The following is a 13,825-nucleotide window of genomic DNA, read 5'->3' on the forward strand; positions in this document are numbered from 1 at the left end:
TTGATTTTACTGAGTGATTATATAGTTGTAATTAAATAATAATCTTGAGTTTTAAATTTATATAAATTCAAGTATTTTAAAATTTTAAGAATATGTCGTTTGTGTACATAAACAATTCATGAGATTGTTGAGCTTTAATAAAAATTATTTTGATTATATTCAGTAATTAGATATTGTTGTAATTAAATAATAATCTTAACTATTTTAGTTTGGAAAAATAAAGTATTTTAGCTACATATTTGTTTTTGAATAAAATTAAGTATTATTAATACATTTTATCATAGTTTAGATTAAAAAATGAAAAAAATCTGATTTAAATTTTAAAAAAAAACTTATTTCAATTTTTAATTAATTTATCTTTTTTTAAAAAACATTAATTTCACCAACCCTAGTCACAACAGTTATACTTTTTTTCTAAATAATAATAATAATTGAAGGTTTTTAAGAAATTCTAAATTTCGATTAGTTGATAGATGTTCATAGTAGTAAACAGAGCTGAATATTGATGAAATAAAATAGATGAATAATAAGAAAGAACATAATTCTATAAGCAGCATTTTTATGTTATCTATAACCTCTAAAAATAAATGCATTTAAAAAAAAATCACCTCTAGCAGTCTTTTTAGATTTCAGACCATACGATCTCTTCCCTTCCCACAATGCAGGCCAGCGTTCTTTTTGTTCCAATTTTACAGCCACATCTCAAGGAAGTAAGTAATTTGTTCCAGGTATGAATCCAGGCTGATCTTGCAAACCTGTTACAGATTTAATAGCAACAAGCTGATTAGAATATTTATTAAAACAACATTTTACAATATAAAAATCCAATAGTCATTATACTATTTAAGAAAAGAAAACAAAAACTTAATCTTAATATGTAAATAAATCATTTACTTATAGAATTACTAAGCTTTTACATAAAATTCAGCCAACATTTAGCATGACTCAATTAGTATGATTCTTTCATTATAATGACCACTGCATGAGTCCTGTTTGCTGGTCCCTAGACGCAATTTTATTTTAACGCCCTTAAGACGCCATAAGAAAATTTTTATAGCAAATTCTCTTTCTCCTTTAATTCTAATTTAAAGTGTAGAAAAATAAAGTTCAAAGAAACCTAGAGTAAGCCATGAATTTCAAATACTAAAAAGAAAATTTTAAAATATACAAATGAAAATAAATTATGAGATAATAACTTAGGATTACGTAACTGAGAAATTCTCTTCTAATAATTTGTTTCCATTTTAATACTTCAAAGTATTTTTTTGAGCAACAGAAACTTTATGCCCGAACTTACTTTTTCTTACTTTTAAATTAGTAATGAAGGAGATTTTGCAATGAAAATTTTCTACCACAGTATGGCTTCCCCTTAAGAACGTCTGAACTGAACCCTACTTTCAAACAAGGCAATAAAAATTTTGTTTGATTTTTGATTAATTCCAAGAAAAACACTCCAAAAATAGGTGCTAAGATAATTAGGAGCTTTCAAAAGTAAAATTTCTTTCATTTATCAATCAATAATTAAAATCCCGCAGAAAACTATTCAAACTACTCAGGTGTTAACAATAAAACTGGAAATGTAAGCAAACGTAAGAATTTTGCGAGAAGCATCTGTAGATCATTTGATGCCGCCTGTCGAGGAAATATTATTTATTTCCTCATTGTGGTTAAATTCCTTTCTATACCATTCATAAGATTCACTCTATCTTTCCTGTTTAAGAGTTTTACAGATATTTTACAAGAAACTGCAACTGTAAATTTTCTTTACAAACAACTCAGAATCTGAAAAATAAATAGGTTAACTGAACAGCATAAGTTTAAGTACAGAATCAAAATAGTCATAATAAATATAGAAATAAATAAACTTTAAGGGTGAACCTAGATTCTTTCATTATTAAACCATTAGAATGCAATGCATATGTTGACAATGCAAACAATACTGACAATAGAAAACAAATTTTTCCACACATGGTTTTAAACTACTGTTTTACTCTTCTTTTACAGGGTTGCCATTCAAATCTGAGAAATAATTCCCTGTACATATTATACACAATATATTGATAGGAAACACACAATTGATGTGCTCTTGAGAAACCTATATTAGTCTAGCTATACTAGTTTTAATTGCCGGAAAAGCTTTAAGAAATAACATACTTAAAACAGATAACGCTATAGTAAATGAAATAGTTTAGTACGGCTGAAATATCATCCTTAAATATCATAAAAATTGCACCTTGAATATCCCAAAGACGAAAATAACAAATAAAATTCCCTGTAATTTTCCAGTTTGCTGGGAATTCCTGGTTATTTTAGGTGATTTTTAATTTTCCTGTTCTACTTGTGGAGTAGCAACCCTGTTTTTAATCAGAAGGAAAAAGTTATCTTTCCTAAGATAATAAAAAGGAGCATAAATGTGCATGAATAATAAAGAAGTCAAGATAAAATAGATACGGATCTAATAAAAATTAAAAGTTATGGTTGTATTTTTAAGAGCTGAATATTTCTTCTCTTTTGTTGCCCTGAAATGATTAAATGAAGACAAATTTCATAACTATACAGAGACAGAAAGAACTCTCATCAATGTTATGGGAGTAGAGATTAGAGGGTCCCACACACACTAGGGACCAAGAGGAAAACATTGGAAGTAATCCTGGTCGACTGAATGCAACATACCAGGCAGATATTCTGTAGTGGAAGGCTGTCTCATAAGATTTCCTTTATCTAAAGTTTTAAAAAAAAGTCATTCATAGAAAACTACACAAAACAAATTTTAGTTTCGATTGTCTTAAAATATTGTAGATTATTAATATCATATTAGCATGAGAGTGGGAAAATAAAAAAAAGTCTATAAGTATCTATCAAGTCAAATCAAGAAAAAAATAAATGAACAAGAGTGTGAAACTATTTTTTACTGAAAGAAAAAAATTAAATTAACTACATACTTATTATTTTTTGCTATATGTGTGCATTGACAACACAATGAACTTAAGATTAGTTAAAAAAATTAAAAACTGTTTGTTAAGATTTACATACATAAATCACGATTAAAGAAAATAAAATAATAATAAAGTAAATCAACAAAACAATGTAGAAATATTAAGAAAAATAGTCACTTAACGTAGCTTTTTCTTTTATTATTTTTAGTTCAAAATATCTCCAAAAATTGGAAGAATCTCATGCGTGATTAATAAAATTAGAAAAAAAAAATGGTTTTTAAACATAAATTTTTTTTATTCTATTATTTTTATTCTATTAGTTTCATTGTTCCTTCCTTGGTGGCCTTTCTCCTATGGATGGTCACCACATTATTCAGTGCAAAGGTCTTCATGGAACTTTGATAACTGAGAGCTATTCATTGGCAAGAAGCCTAATGAGGTAATGATTTTCTGTATATCTGATTTTACATTTGCTTCATTTCATTTTTATACTATAAACTTTCAGTCATTGAAAAAAAAAGTTCTTGAAATGAAAAACAAAAAGTGTAACACAAATACAAAAGCAGAAAACATAGGATGATTGAAAAAAAAAGATACTTATAAATTTTTTTTATATTATTTTAAAATGAAAGATAATGAAATAATTCACCATAACATAAAATATACAATGTGATGGGCAATTGCAATACAGTCATACTTTCAGAGAGTTCAGATTTAGCAACAGGTATGTTGGAGTTTATGATTTCCCTTGACTTCTCAGATGGAACATCATTATCAGGGGGAGGAGAGGAGGAGGAAGATGGAGCCGGATGAGCCACATCTGAAATGGCTTGAAAAATTGGAAACTCTACCCTGTCTAAATCACGACAACACTGATTTCTCTGTAGAACGTAGAAGTTTGCTGCCTAAAATGACAATTAATAAATGAAGAATTTGAACATCAAACACATTAGTATCAGACTGATATTTTATAACCGTCGGTGAACAGCCGACACATTTCTTGGGGTTTTGTGACTACTAATGTTAAACTCCATAGCCTTGTAATTTTGAACCCAATCCAGCAAACTCCTGGATGAAGTATTGGGAGAAATTTGTCTTCATGGTGGGCTTTTTTATGGAATTAACACGCACTTGCGTTAGACGGAAAGGAAAACACAAGCAACACCCCTTTGCTGTCCCAAAACATGGTACACATGATTTTCTGGGCTGAGATTGTTTGCTTAAACTTCACTTTCGAGGATGAAGTTGAATCCTGCTGTTCCATTCATTGATGCTTTGATTCAGGTTTACTGTAGGTCGCCCAGGTTTCACCCCCTGTAATGATTAGGCTAAAAAAATCCTCCTAATCCTTCAGTTCCTAATACATAAAGAGCACTTTGACAAACTAGAATAACGACTTAGTCCTAAAGCACACTTATTTTTGCTCACTGTTTGGTCAACATTCTGCACCAAATTGTCAGTAGTGACTGAAGGTCGCCCACCTTGTTCGTCATCCTGCACATTTGTATGACCATCTTCAAATGCTCGAACCCACTTCCTAATCCATCACTCATAATGTTTTATCAATCAGTGTGCATAGTCAAATTTCTCAACAAAAAATAAGCACTTTCAAGCAAACAAAAAATATTTTTCAGCATTTTAAAAAATTTTCATAATTAGACAGGGTGGCAAGTTTCTGACAATTGCCGAAAACCAAAAATTTTGGCTATAATAAATATGAAGTATTTTTTAATTAACATACATGTGAAATTACAAGTGCTCCATCAATATTATGTTCTTGAATTATTTTAACATAAAACTCTTTTTGTTTTCAAAATTACTGTCAAAAACCAGGATTTTAGAGTAGAAAATATTAGATAATTATAAATAAAAATGTGTATTATAATATACATAAAAATATAAATGTGTATTACATTATACAGGGGTCTGTCCAGACATTTTGTGAAAGGTCTGTTTTTCCAAAATTGTGAAAAAAAAATTCATAATTTGTGAATATAAAATAAGCGTTAGGTCATATTCTTTTAACCAGGGTCCTGCTTTTGTGAATTTGTACAAATAGGGTCCTGTTATTGCAAAAATTGATAAAAACCATTTCAAGAAGTCATTCAATTGTAAAGAGATACAAGATTCTGCTCAACAATTGCTTCTACTAAATTAGAGATGCAACACACAAATATTTGGTATTTAGCCTATACTGGTCAACACAGAATATTCATTTCCGACGAATGATAGAAACAAAATCACTCACATTTGTAATAGTTTCAATTGACATATTTTAAATAACACAGCTTAGTAATGTATCACTTTTAATGTGTTATGCATTAAGTAAATTTAAACAATTCTTAAATTTATAATATTTTATTTAAAAAATTGCCAGAAATTAATTTTTATTTATATAATATTCTATTAATTAATTTTATGAATAAATATAAATTGATCAATGATTTATTTACAAAAAAAATTATGATTTGACATTAATAAGAATGTGCACACGATGTTTGCAAAAGTACAAATATTTTCTTAGAATACTACATTTGGAATTTAAACTTAGGGAAACTTGTTTCTCTCGAACCATCTTTCTTTCGCCCCCAACCACCTCGGAAGTGTTTATTCGATTAAAACAATAATGAAGATAAACAAATTTGTGAAGGGTCTGATTAAAAGATAAATTATTTTGTGAAGGGTCCGTTTTAAGGAAAAAACATTTTGTGGACGGACCCAAATTTCTTCTAAACAGATCCCTGTTATAGTATTATAAATATGTAATTATAAATAAAAATGTCAAATTGCAATTTATCCAATCCCTTTATTTGTTTAACTATTAAAAATAAAAATACACAAAAAATTATCTTATAAAATATCACTTAACAATCATCTTATTCTTTTAATATGCAAAATCAGTTTTCATTTACTTCCATTTTAAATCCTCTTTTTCCCAAAGCAAGCCATTACAACAAAAGTGATTTTGAAGCTCACAGAACTAAGTTCAGTTTTCAGTTTTGTATGAATAAAAACGAAATTTGAAAATGTTTCTTCATTGATGCTAAGCTGTATGGACTAGAATGTTGACCTACTAATTTATTATAATGTAATAAAATAACATGTAATTAAGAAATTTATTCTAATAACTGTACTAAATATTGCTGCTAACTTAATTAAACCATTGAATTGATTGAAAAAAATTATTAAATCATTTAAAAAAAAATTATATTTTTTGTAAATTATAATTAGTTTTCTTATCAGGGAATATATTATATTTAGGATTTGTAGTAAATAATCAAGTACATATAAGCAGAAGAATTCTTAGTCCCTCAGAACAAAGTTCTTTTTTTCTTTTCCTTTTTTGGATCGAAATTTCCCCCAAAATGTTAACATTTTTCATTCATTTTGCTTTAATACAATATTTTTTTTAAAAAAAAATATGTTTGGAAGGTAAGCTTACATAAGAATAAAAATTTGTTTGATTTTTCCCAATTCTTGAATAAACGAGCATATGTTAAAAATTGTTAGAAATCAAAATATGCTGAAATAGTAATAATTTATTAAATTAAATTACTCCTAAACTTAAGGAATTCAAACTAATAAATACACAACTTGACATTTTACGTTTTTTAACAAGGTAAAAAATGTTCAAACTGACACATTTTTTAACAATCAAAAAATTTTGTAGACATTTTTTTAAACAGAAAATTTTTCTTTGGCTGCCTGAATTTTTCTCAAAACCTCGTTCCCATGATTAGACATATACTGCTAACCTGCATATAAGTAATAATAGCAAACATTACATATCAAAAAATATTTTTTTATTAGTTGAGATCAGACAATTATTGGCAACTACTTAAGTTTTACTTAATCTAAAAAATCTGCCTGAATTGTGACATAAAATAATTAAAATCAATATTTAGATTAATAATAATTATAACAACTTACAGTTATTACTTATAATATATTAAAAGTACCATGCTTTTATAAAAACCAATTAATAATTTAATGGTTTTGGCGATATTTTTTATAAAAGTGATATATTAATACAAATTATAATTATTGTTTCGCCCAGTGGCTGAGCTGTAGTGCTTCGCGCTGTTGTGCCACAGGTCCCTGGTTCGATCCATGAGCTGGGCAAGGTTGACTCAGCCTTTCATCCCTTCAGTGGGTCGATAAAATGAGTACCAAGCATGCTTGGGAGCTAAACACTGGGGACTCCTCGTCGGGCTGACCACCCAACCAGAACATCTGTCCTTGCACCTCAGAGCCCAAAGGTCAAGAAAACTGAGATGGGCACAGTAGGCCTTGGCCCTCTAAGGGCTGTCGGGCAGTTTAGTTTGTAGTATAATTATAGTTTATAATGCAAGTATTGTTCATGATTTAATGTCTAATAAAATGATCTCAATGTTAATAAAATGAAACTTGTCCCAAGTTTTTGACATTTTTTTTTATCAGATTTTGAGAATTTTTGACACTTTTTGACAGGTTTTGACATGTTAAGACAAACACATTGAACAGCATCGAAATTCCAACCCTGTAATTAAGATATGCGTACTAAAAAAAATTATTTCCTTCTTACTATTGCTGAAAGTTCTTCATAAATACATTCATAAAATGCACAATAATGTCTTAAAACTTTACATGATCATGATAAAATAACTAATTTCTGACAAAGAACTCTTTTCATGATTATATTAGCCACCATAAAAACAATTTATACACAATTTTAAAGATATTCATTATTAAGTGGCTCATTCTATTTTTAAATTAATAAGTAATTTATTTAATTATGTAAATGAATAATTCAAAATTATAATTAATTTTTAACTATTATTTTAAAACATTATCGAGTGTACTTTTTAGATTTAAATGAAAGTTATTTATAAAAGCATATTCAACAAAACATTAACAAGATTATTATTAATCATACTGAATTTATAAAGATATGTAAAGAATTAAGCAAAGTAAGAAAACTCTAATAAATTCACATTACGTTAATGTAATTTAGGGAATGAAGCCAAAAAGAATATTTATTAATATAAAAGTGAGTTTATTTTTTCAGATTATTATTTCTATCAGATTATTTAATTTAGATCGACAAAAGATTGTTCTTTCAGATTATTATTTCAATTTTCTTTAGACTAGAAAATTATGAAAACATTTTTAATCCCTAGTATTTTCAAGCATCACTTTAAGGATCCTTTAAATTAAATAAAAGCTTTCTCTAGTCCCTAAGTTAAAAGACTGACCTTAATATCGAATGGGTCCTCTCTGGTGGCTTGCTTTCTTCCACATTCACATGTTGACACTATTTTCACTTGACTGCAATGAGACATCACGGGAAGAGACTTATCCTCAACATCATCAGCCTCAACATCGTCATCCTCCTCATCTTGATCACTTCTATGAATCTGAATAGGAGTAAATCCATTATTACTACTATAAGATAGAATAAATGATCTCAGTTTTATAGTAGCAGGGTTGCCACTCAAATCTGTAAAAAAAAATTCCCTGTACATATTATACACAGTATTATAAGGAGAAACAAACAATCACTGTGATCTTGTGTAAGCTATATTGGGATAACTGTACCAGTTTTAATTAAGTGCTGGAAAAAATTAGAGAAAGAAGGAACAGCTCAACATACTTAAAACAAATAATGCTGAAATAAATGAAATAGTTTAGTATAGCTGAAATATCCTAAAATATCCCATAGATCGCACCTGGAGTGGTCACCAATTTTTACAAAAGATGAATATAAATACCCATGCTACTTTCTTATGTTTGAAAATCTAATTAGAATTTAAAAGATTTTAAATTTTTAGTGATCAGGAATTACCCCTTCTCTTGATCATTTCTGGGGTAATTACTGATCACCAGTTTTTATAGCAAAGGGGCTGTTTAAAAATAATTATACAATGGTAATTAACAAATAAGACATCAAGATCAAACAAATAAACCAAAAAGGTATATTTAAGCAGCTAATAAAACGATTTATTTAAAAATATGAACTGTTATTTAAGAAAAGACAATTAACTATTTATTAGCTGTTTTTTATACTATTTATAAAAAGTAATGACAATGATCAGGAATTACCCCAGTGATCAATAATTACCCAATCTGTAGGGGGCAACATTTGATATAGTTTCCTATAATCAATTATAATGTTTACAATAAATGTGAAACAATTAAACAAAAGCTTACATTATTTTTATATCAAAGAAAAAGAAAGTAACTCAAAATATTTATTATTAAGAGAAGTGTTGCAGAAATGTGCACATTTTGAAACCTGTCTTTGAAATGGAAAATACAGAAAGCAGTTTAAAAGATACTTATTTTGTTAGATTAAACAAAAAAACTAATATTAAGTAAATGTAGTTACACTTTAGTAAAGTGTACAAGCATTCTTCCAGTAAGGCTGAGAACTTCGCATATTTCATGTCCGTTTTTACAGAGCCTTTCACAGTCTTCCATCAGCTGCTGAGCGAATCTCAGCGCGGCCGGACCCCTTGCGTGGATGTTAAATACGTGTAAAGCGTGAGCAAGCTAAAAGTAAATTACAAATAGAATCAGAGAAAAATTCCATTTATAGTTATACAATTTTTGGAATTATTAAAATCATTTTTAACCCTAGTTTCATGATAATCCTCAGTGTAATGTGTGGGTAGGTTTTCTTGGTATGCAGCAGAGGCTAAGGGCAAAACTTTATTGCACCTTCTGAAATGATAAAAAAGATAAGAAAAAAAACATTAAAAAAAAAGGAATCGAATACAGGATGTCTAGTGAAAGACTGAATGATTTCAAAATTATAAAACTTTTAACAAAATTAAAAAGGCGACAGACAAATGAAACAAACTGTAAAAAAGCTGTAAAAACATATTCAGAAAATTTTTGTATTTAGTTGGAAAGACACAGCCTCACAAGCTATCATTGACAAGTTCCAGAATTTTTCTCTGTGTCTAGTTTTAATTTTTTCTATCTAAAATTTCAGAGCGTATTTGATAGGTCTAAATGCTTCATTCTGGAAATTATTGGTAATAGTAGATGGAGCACTTGATAAAAAGTGATAATTGGTTTTTTAAAAAAAATCATTGATAGCCGCTTCTCATTCTTTAAAGCAACTTTATCATTTTAAAAACGTTTAAATAAATCTTCTTTTTAATTGAAAGAGAAAAGAATAAAAAAGACAGCAATAAGAACTCAGAGAAGAATTTTAAGACTGTTTTTGTTAATAAAAATGTATTAAGTATGTCATTTGTACAAATTGCAACATAGTTTAGATACAGAGGATGACTGACTGATATTAAAATCTTTGAAATGAAAGGCGACAGACAAATGAAACAAACGGTGAAAAAGCTGTAAAAATATATTTGAATTTTGTTTTATACCACACGTTATTAAAATAATTTCTTACGCATTATTAATACATGTTATGTACTACAGTAATATAAGCAAACATTACTATTATGAACCAAATAAAACAATCTTAAAAATTTTAACTACTTTATTTTTACTATTTTGTTTATTTGCCCATCTGCTACCTCTAACGGAGGAAGAAAATAGAAATAGCATTTCTCAAAATGAATGATTAGGATTTTATTCACATGCTTATTATCTGTGTTGTGTCCAGTTTCCTTTCATGTTAACCAATAATCAGCTTGAAAATTTCTTGTTAAATACAACAATAATGGATTGCTGACTCACAGGACCAAACATGTGTTTCATGTAAAATGATATTTCACATTAAGCGGTTTCACATTAATGAGTTTCGACTGTACTAACAATCCAAAAACCAGAGTTGTTTGTGTGTTTGTTCTTTCTTTATTAATTCATTAAACACTTAATGTTATGTGGTAGCAAGCTATGGATGTTTTTTATGCTTTTCACTCATAATAAATAGATTTGCCATTAAATCCTCCCTTAGAGGTTCAATAACAAAGGAGGATATGATTAGAGTGAATTATATTACCCTTCAGAGAATTTCACATCAGTATCGAAAGTAGTTTTCATCGCTTGATAGAAGGGTCGACTTTTGCCCTCTTTCAGATCTCCATTCATAGCATTGGTCAGCTTACAAATTACTTCAAACCAAGTCTGGACAGGAGCCAGCTAAAAGTATATACATTAATTCCTTATTATACTTATTAATTGCCTTTTTCTTGCTTGAATTTTACTATATCTTGATAGTTAGCAAGTATGATCTTTTTTTTAAAAAAAAATTGAATTAATTTAAATCATATTTGGTAGAATTTTAATCAGATTATTATTATTTATTTTTACAATTATATCAATTAAAGCATATGCAAAAATGCATTAATAATACTTAATATTATTTAAAAACAATATAGCTAAAACAGTTAATAACTGGTTAACATTATTATTTAATAAAATCATAGTTATTTTTGTTCAAGCTATACCAATTAATATTATATTTTCAATGAAATCAGACTATGTAAGAATAACTTATATAAGAATATATTAATATATATTCTTATAGACTTATATAAAATTACATTAATTAAATATATATTTTTCAAAAATATTTTAGGCTTAGTTAAATAATTTAAAAAAAAAAATCAATTGGTTTAAGTTAGTGATGTTTTTTAAAATTAAACATCACAATTTACATAAATTAATGATTTTTTTGAAAAATCAAGTGATTTAAAGTGATATCTTAATCATGATTTAAATCAAGTGAATTTTTCCTTCATCTTCAAATAAAAGAAAATACAAAATGATACAATGATTTTCCTGATCAGAAGCAAAAGCATTTAAACTTTTTTTAAAAATTGAAACAAAAAATAAAAATAACTTTGAGTATGATAATATTTAAAAATCAAAAAAGAAATATATAAATAAGAACTTAGGTAGAAGCTATAAGATTTTTTTAAAAAAAATACATGAGATACATACAAAGAGGAGTTTTGATGAAGGTATTGAGGAACTTACCTCGAAATAAGCAGGAACCGGAAATTGACCAACATTATCATCGAATCCCTTTGTCAAGGCTAGATTTATGTGTTGAAACAGAAACTTGGAAAAACTAAGTTCAGAGTTATCATTGGTTGAAAATGGCTCAAATGTGAAACCATTTACATACGGAAAACTTAAATTATTTCCTAGGATATTAGATTTGCTCTTTGACTTGGAATCAGAAATATCTGCAAGGTGTAAAAACAATCTTATAACAAAGTATCTTTAAATGAAAATCTAGAATAGTTTTATTCAAAACACATTCAACAAAATAAAACAAAAAACCCTTTAATGATCAGAAGAATATTAATTTTTCTATTGCCAAGTATGACATATTAAGAATGCTTTTCTTAATATAGCAAGATTGTTTTTTGTCATTTTCAAAGGCGCTGCAAAAATATGTCTTTCATTAATTTACCTACACCTTCAAATACACTTTTATAACTGTTTAGTATGAAACAACAAATTTTGGCAAATAATATGTCACTTTTATTGCTGTTTCAAATGAAACAGTAATAATATGGCATTTTCAAACAGTTTAATATGAAACAATATTATAGTAATAATGTGTTACTTTTATAACTGTTTCATATGAAACATCAATTTTTAATAAATAATATGTAACTTTTATAACTGATTCCAATAAAATAACACTTCTTAAAAATTGTTGTGAGTTTGTATCTGCTAAATTATTTAGTGACATTTCTCTTCAAAACTAAAAAATTTCAAAGTAAAAAACTATTTTCAAAAAGAAGAAAAATCCAAAACTTTAATTTAAAAAATAATAAATTAAATAAAGCTGTTATGCCCTAATTATTTAATATTTCAAAAGTTACTTCATCACTGCATTGTAAAGGTTCATAAAAATATGAAAAAAATATGAAATATTCATTGATTTTAACGAGATTTTTCTCTGGGTGAAAAAGTTCTACAAAACTTAGAAAATTCATAAAAATGCTTAATATTTTTTTCAAAAATATTTTGTTATTTTAAAATCGAATAAATTCCATTCAGCAAAAAAGCATTATACAGTTTCAAATTAAAGCTTTACCTCAAGTTTGAGAAAAATATCTTTAATGTAACTAGAAATTTAATAATGGTTTCTTTTCATTTTCCTTTGCAAAAACCCTTCAAAAAAACATTCTTTAAATTGTGAATCACAGAAAACGTGAAAAATTTACAATGCTATCATTTTAGTAATAATAGCAGACTTCACGACTTTTTGCCTAGGTTTAAAATTATGAAATTTTATAATATAATTATGATTAGAACATTATTAAATATAAATTATAACACATATGTCATAGCACATTAATAACAGATGTCACAACACAATCACTATCTTTTCTTTTTAATATTTTAAAGCTTCATTTACACTTAATTACATAATAATTTTAGTTAATTCAATGCAAAATTTTCAAGTGATTTTTCCGAATTAGGGGAATTTTACTTAATTTAATCATTAAAAAAATGACCACTATTTTTCAGTCTCACAATATTTAACCTCTCTTTTGGAAAATAATTTTAACTTTTCATACGTTCTACTTTACTATCAGAGGTCATTGCATGATTCTGTCTGGACGAAAGTTTCAAGATGGGTTAGAAATATGACTTCTTTTTTTTAACTTTCTCTTTCAAGCATAAGTAATGGGTCTGTTTTAACCAAATCGCAGTTTGTAGACATAAATAGCGATAAATGGTCCTTTATAGGGTTTGTTTTTTAATGTGTAATAAATCTTTTTTAGATTTTGAAATATTGCTTTGTGAGAATGACGTCATGAAATTAGAACAATTTGATCTTTGGCCTTTAGCAATTTTAAAACAAGAAAAATATGATTGATGAATAGAAAATTTTAAAGGTTATGATTATACAGGAGATTCTGATTTTTAAATAAAAGTGCACTTGAAATTCTATGTGGTGGTAAGTAAAC

The 13,825-nt window shown here is 27.2% G+C and overlaps 1 pseudogene across 1 annotated transcript in view; it reads right to left on the reverse strand.

Annotated features, from left to right (window-relative positions):
• Nucleotides 1–13,825, reverse strand: part of LOC147816188 (nonsense-mediated mRNA decay factor SMG8-like) — a 66,543-nt pseudogene that overhangs the window by 36,551 nt on the left and 16,167 nt on the right. Inside the window, exons 10-16 of the transcript XR_015431869.1 lie at nt 11,871–12,082; nt 10,891–11,030; nt 9,551–9,638; nt 9,306–9,467; nt 8,171–8,290; nt 3,634–3,841; nt 609–755 (exon numbers count right to left, since the gene is read on the reverse strand). The product of XR_015431869.1 is annotated as a nonsense-mediated mRNA decay factor SMG8-like (transcript). The remainder of the gene's footprint in view (nt 1–608; nt 756–3,633; nt 3,842–8,170; nt 8,291–9,305; nt 9,468–9,550; nt 9,639–10,890; nt 11,031–11,870; nt 12,083–13,825) is intronic.

Source organism: Parasteatoda tepidariorum, chromosome 2 (assembly GCF_982258835.1).
Source record: "Parasteatoda tepidariorum strain Cologne lab strain chromosome 2, Ptep-v5.0, whole genome shotgun sequence".
Classification (NCBI taxonomy): domain Eukaryota; kingdom Metazoa; phylum Arthropoda; class Arachnida; order Araneae; family Theridiidae; genus Parasteatoda; species Parasteatoda tepidariorum.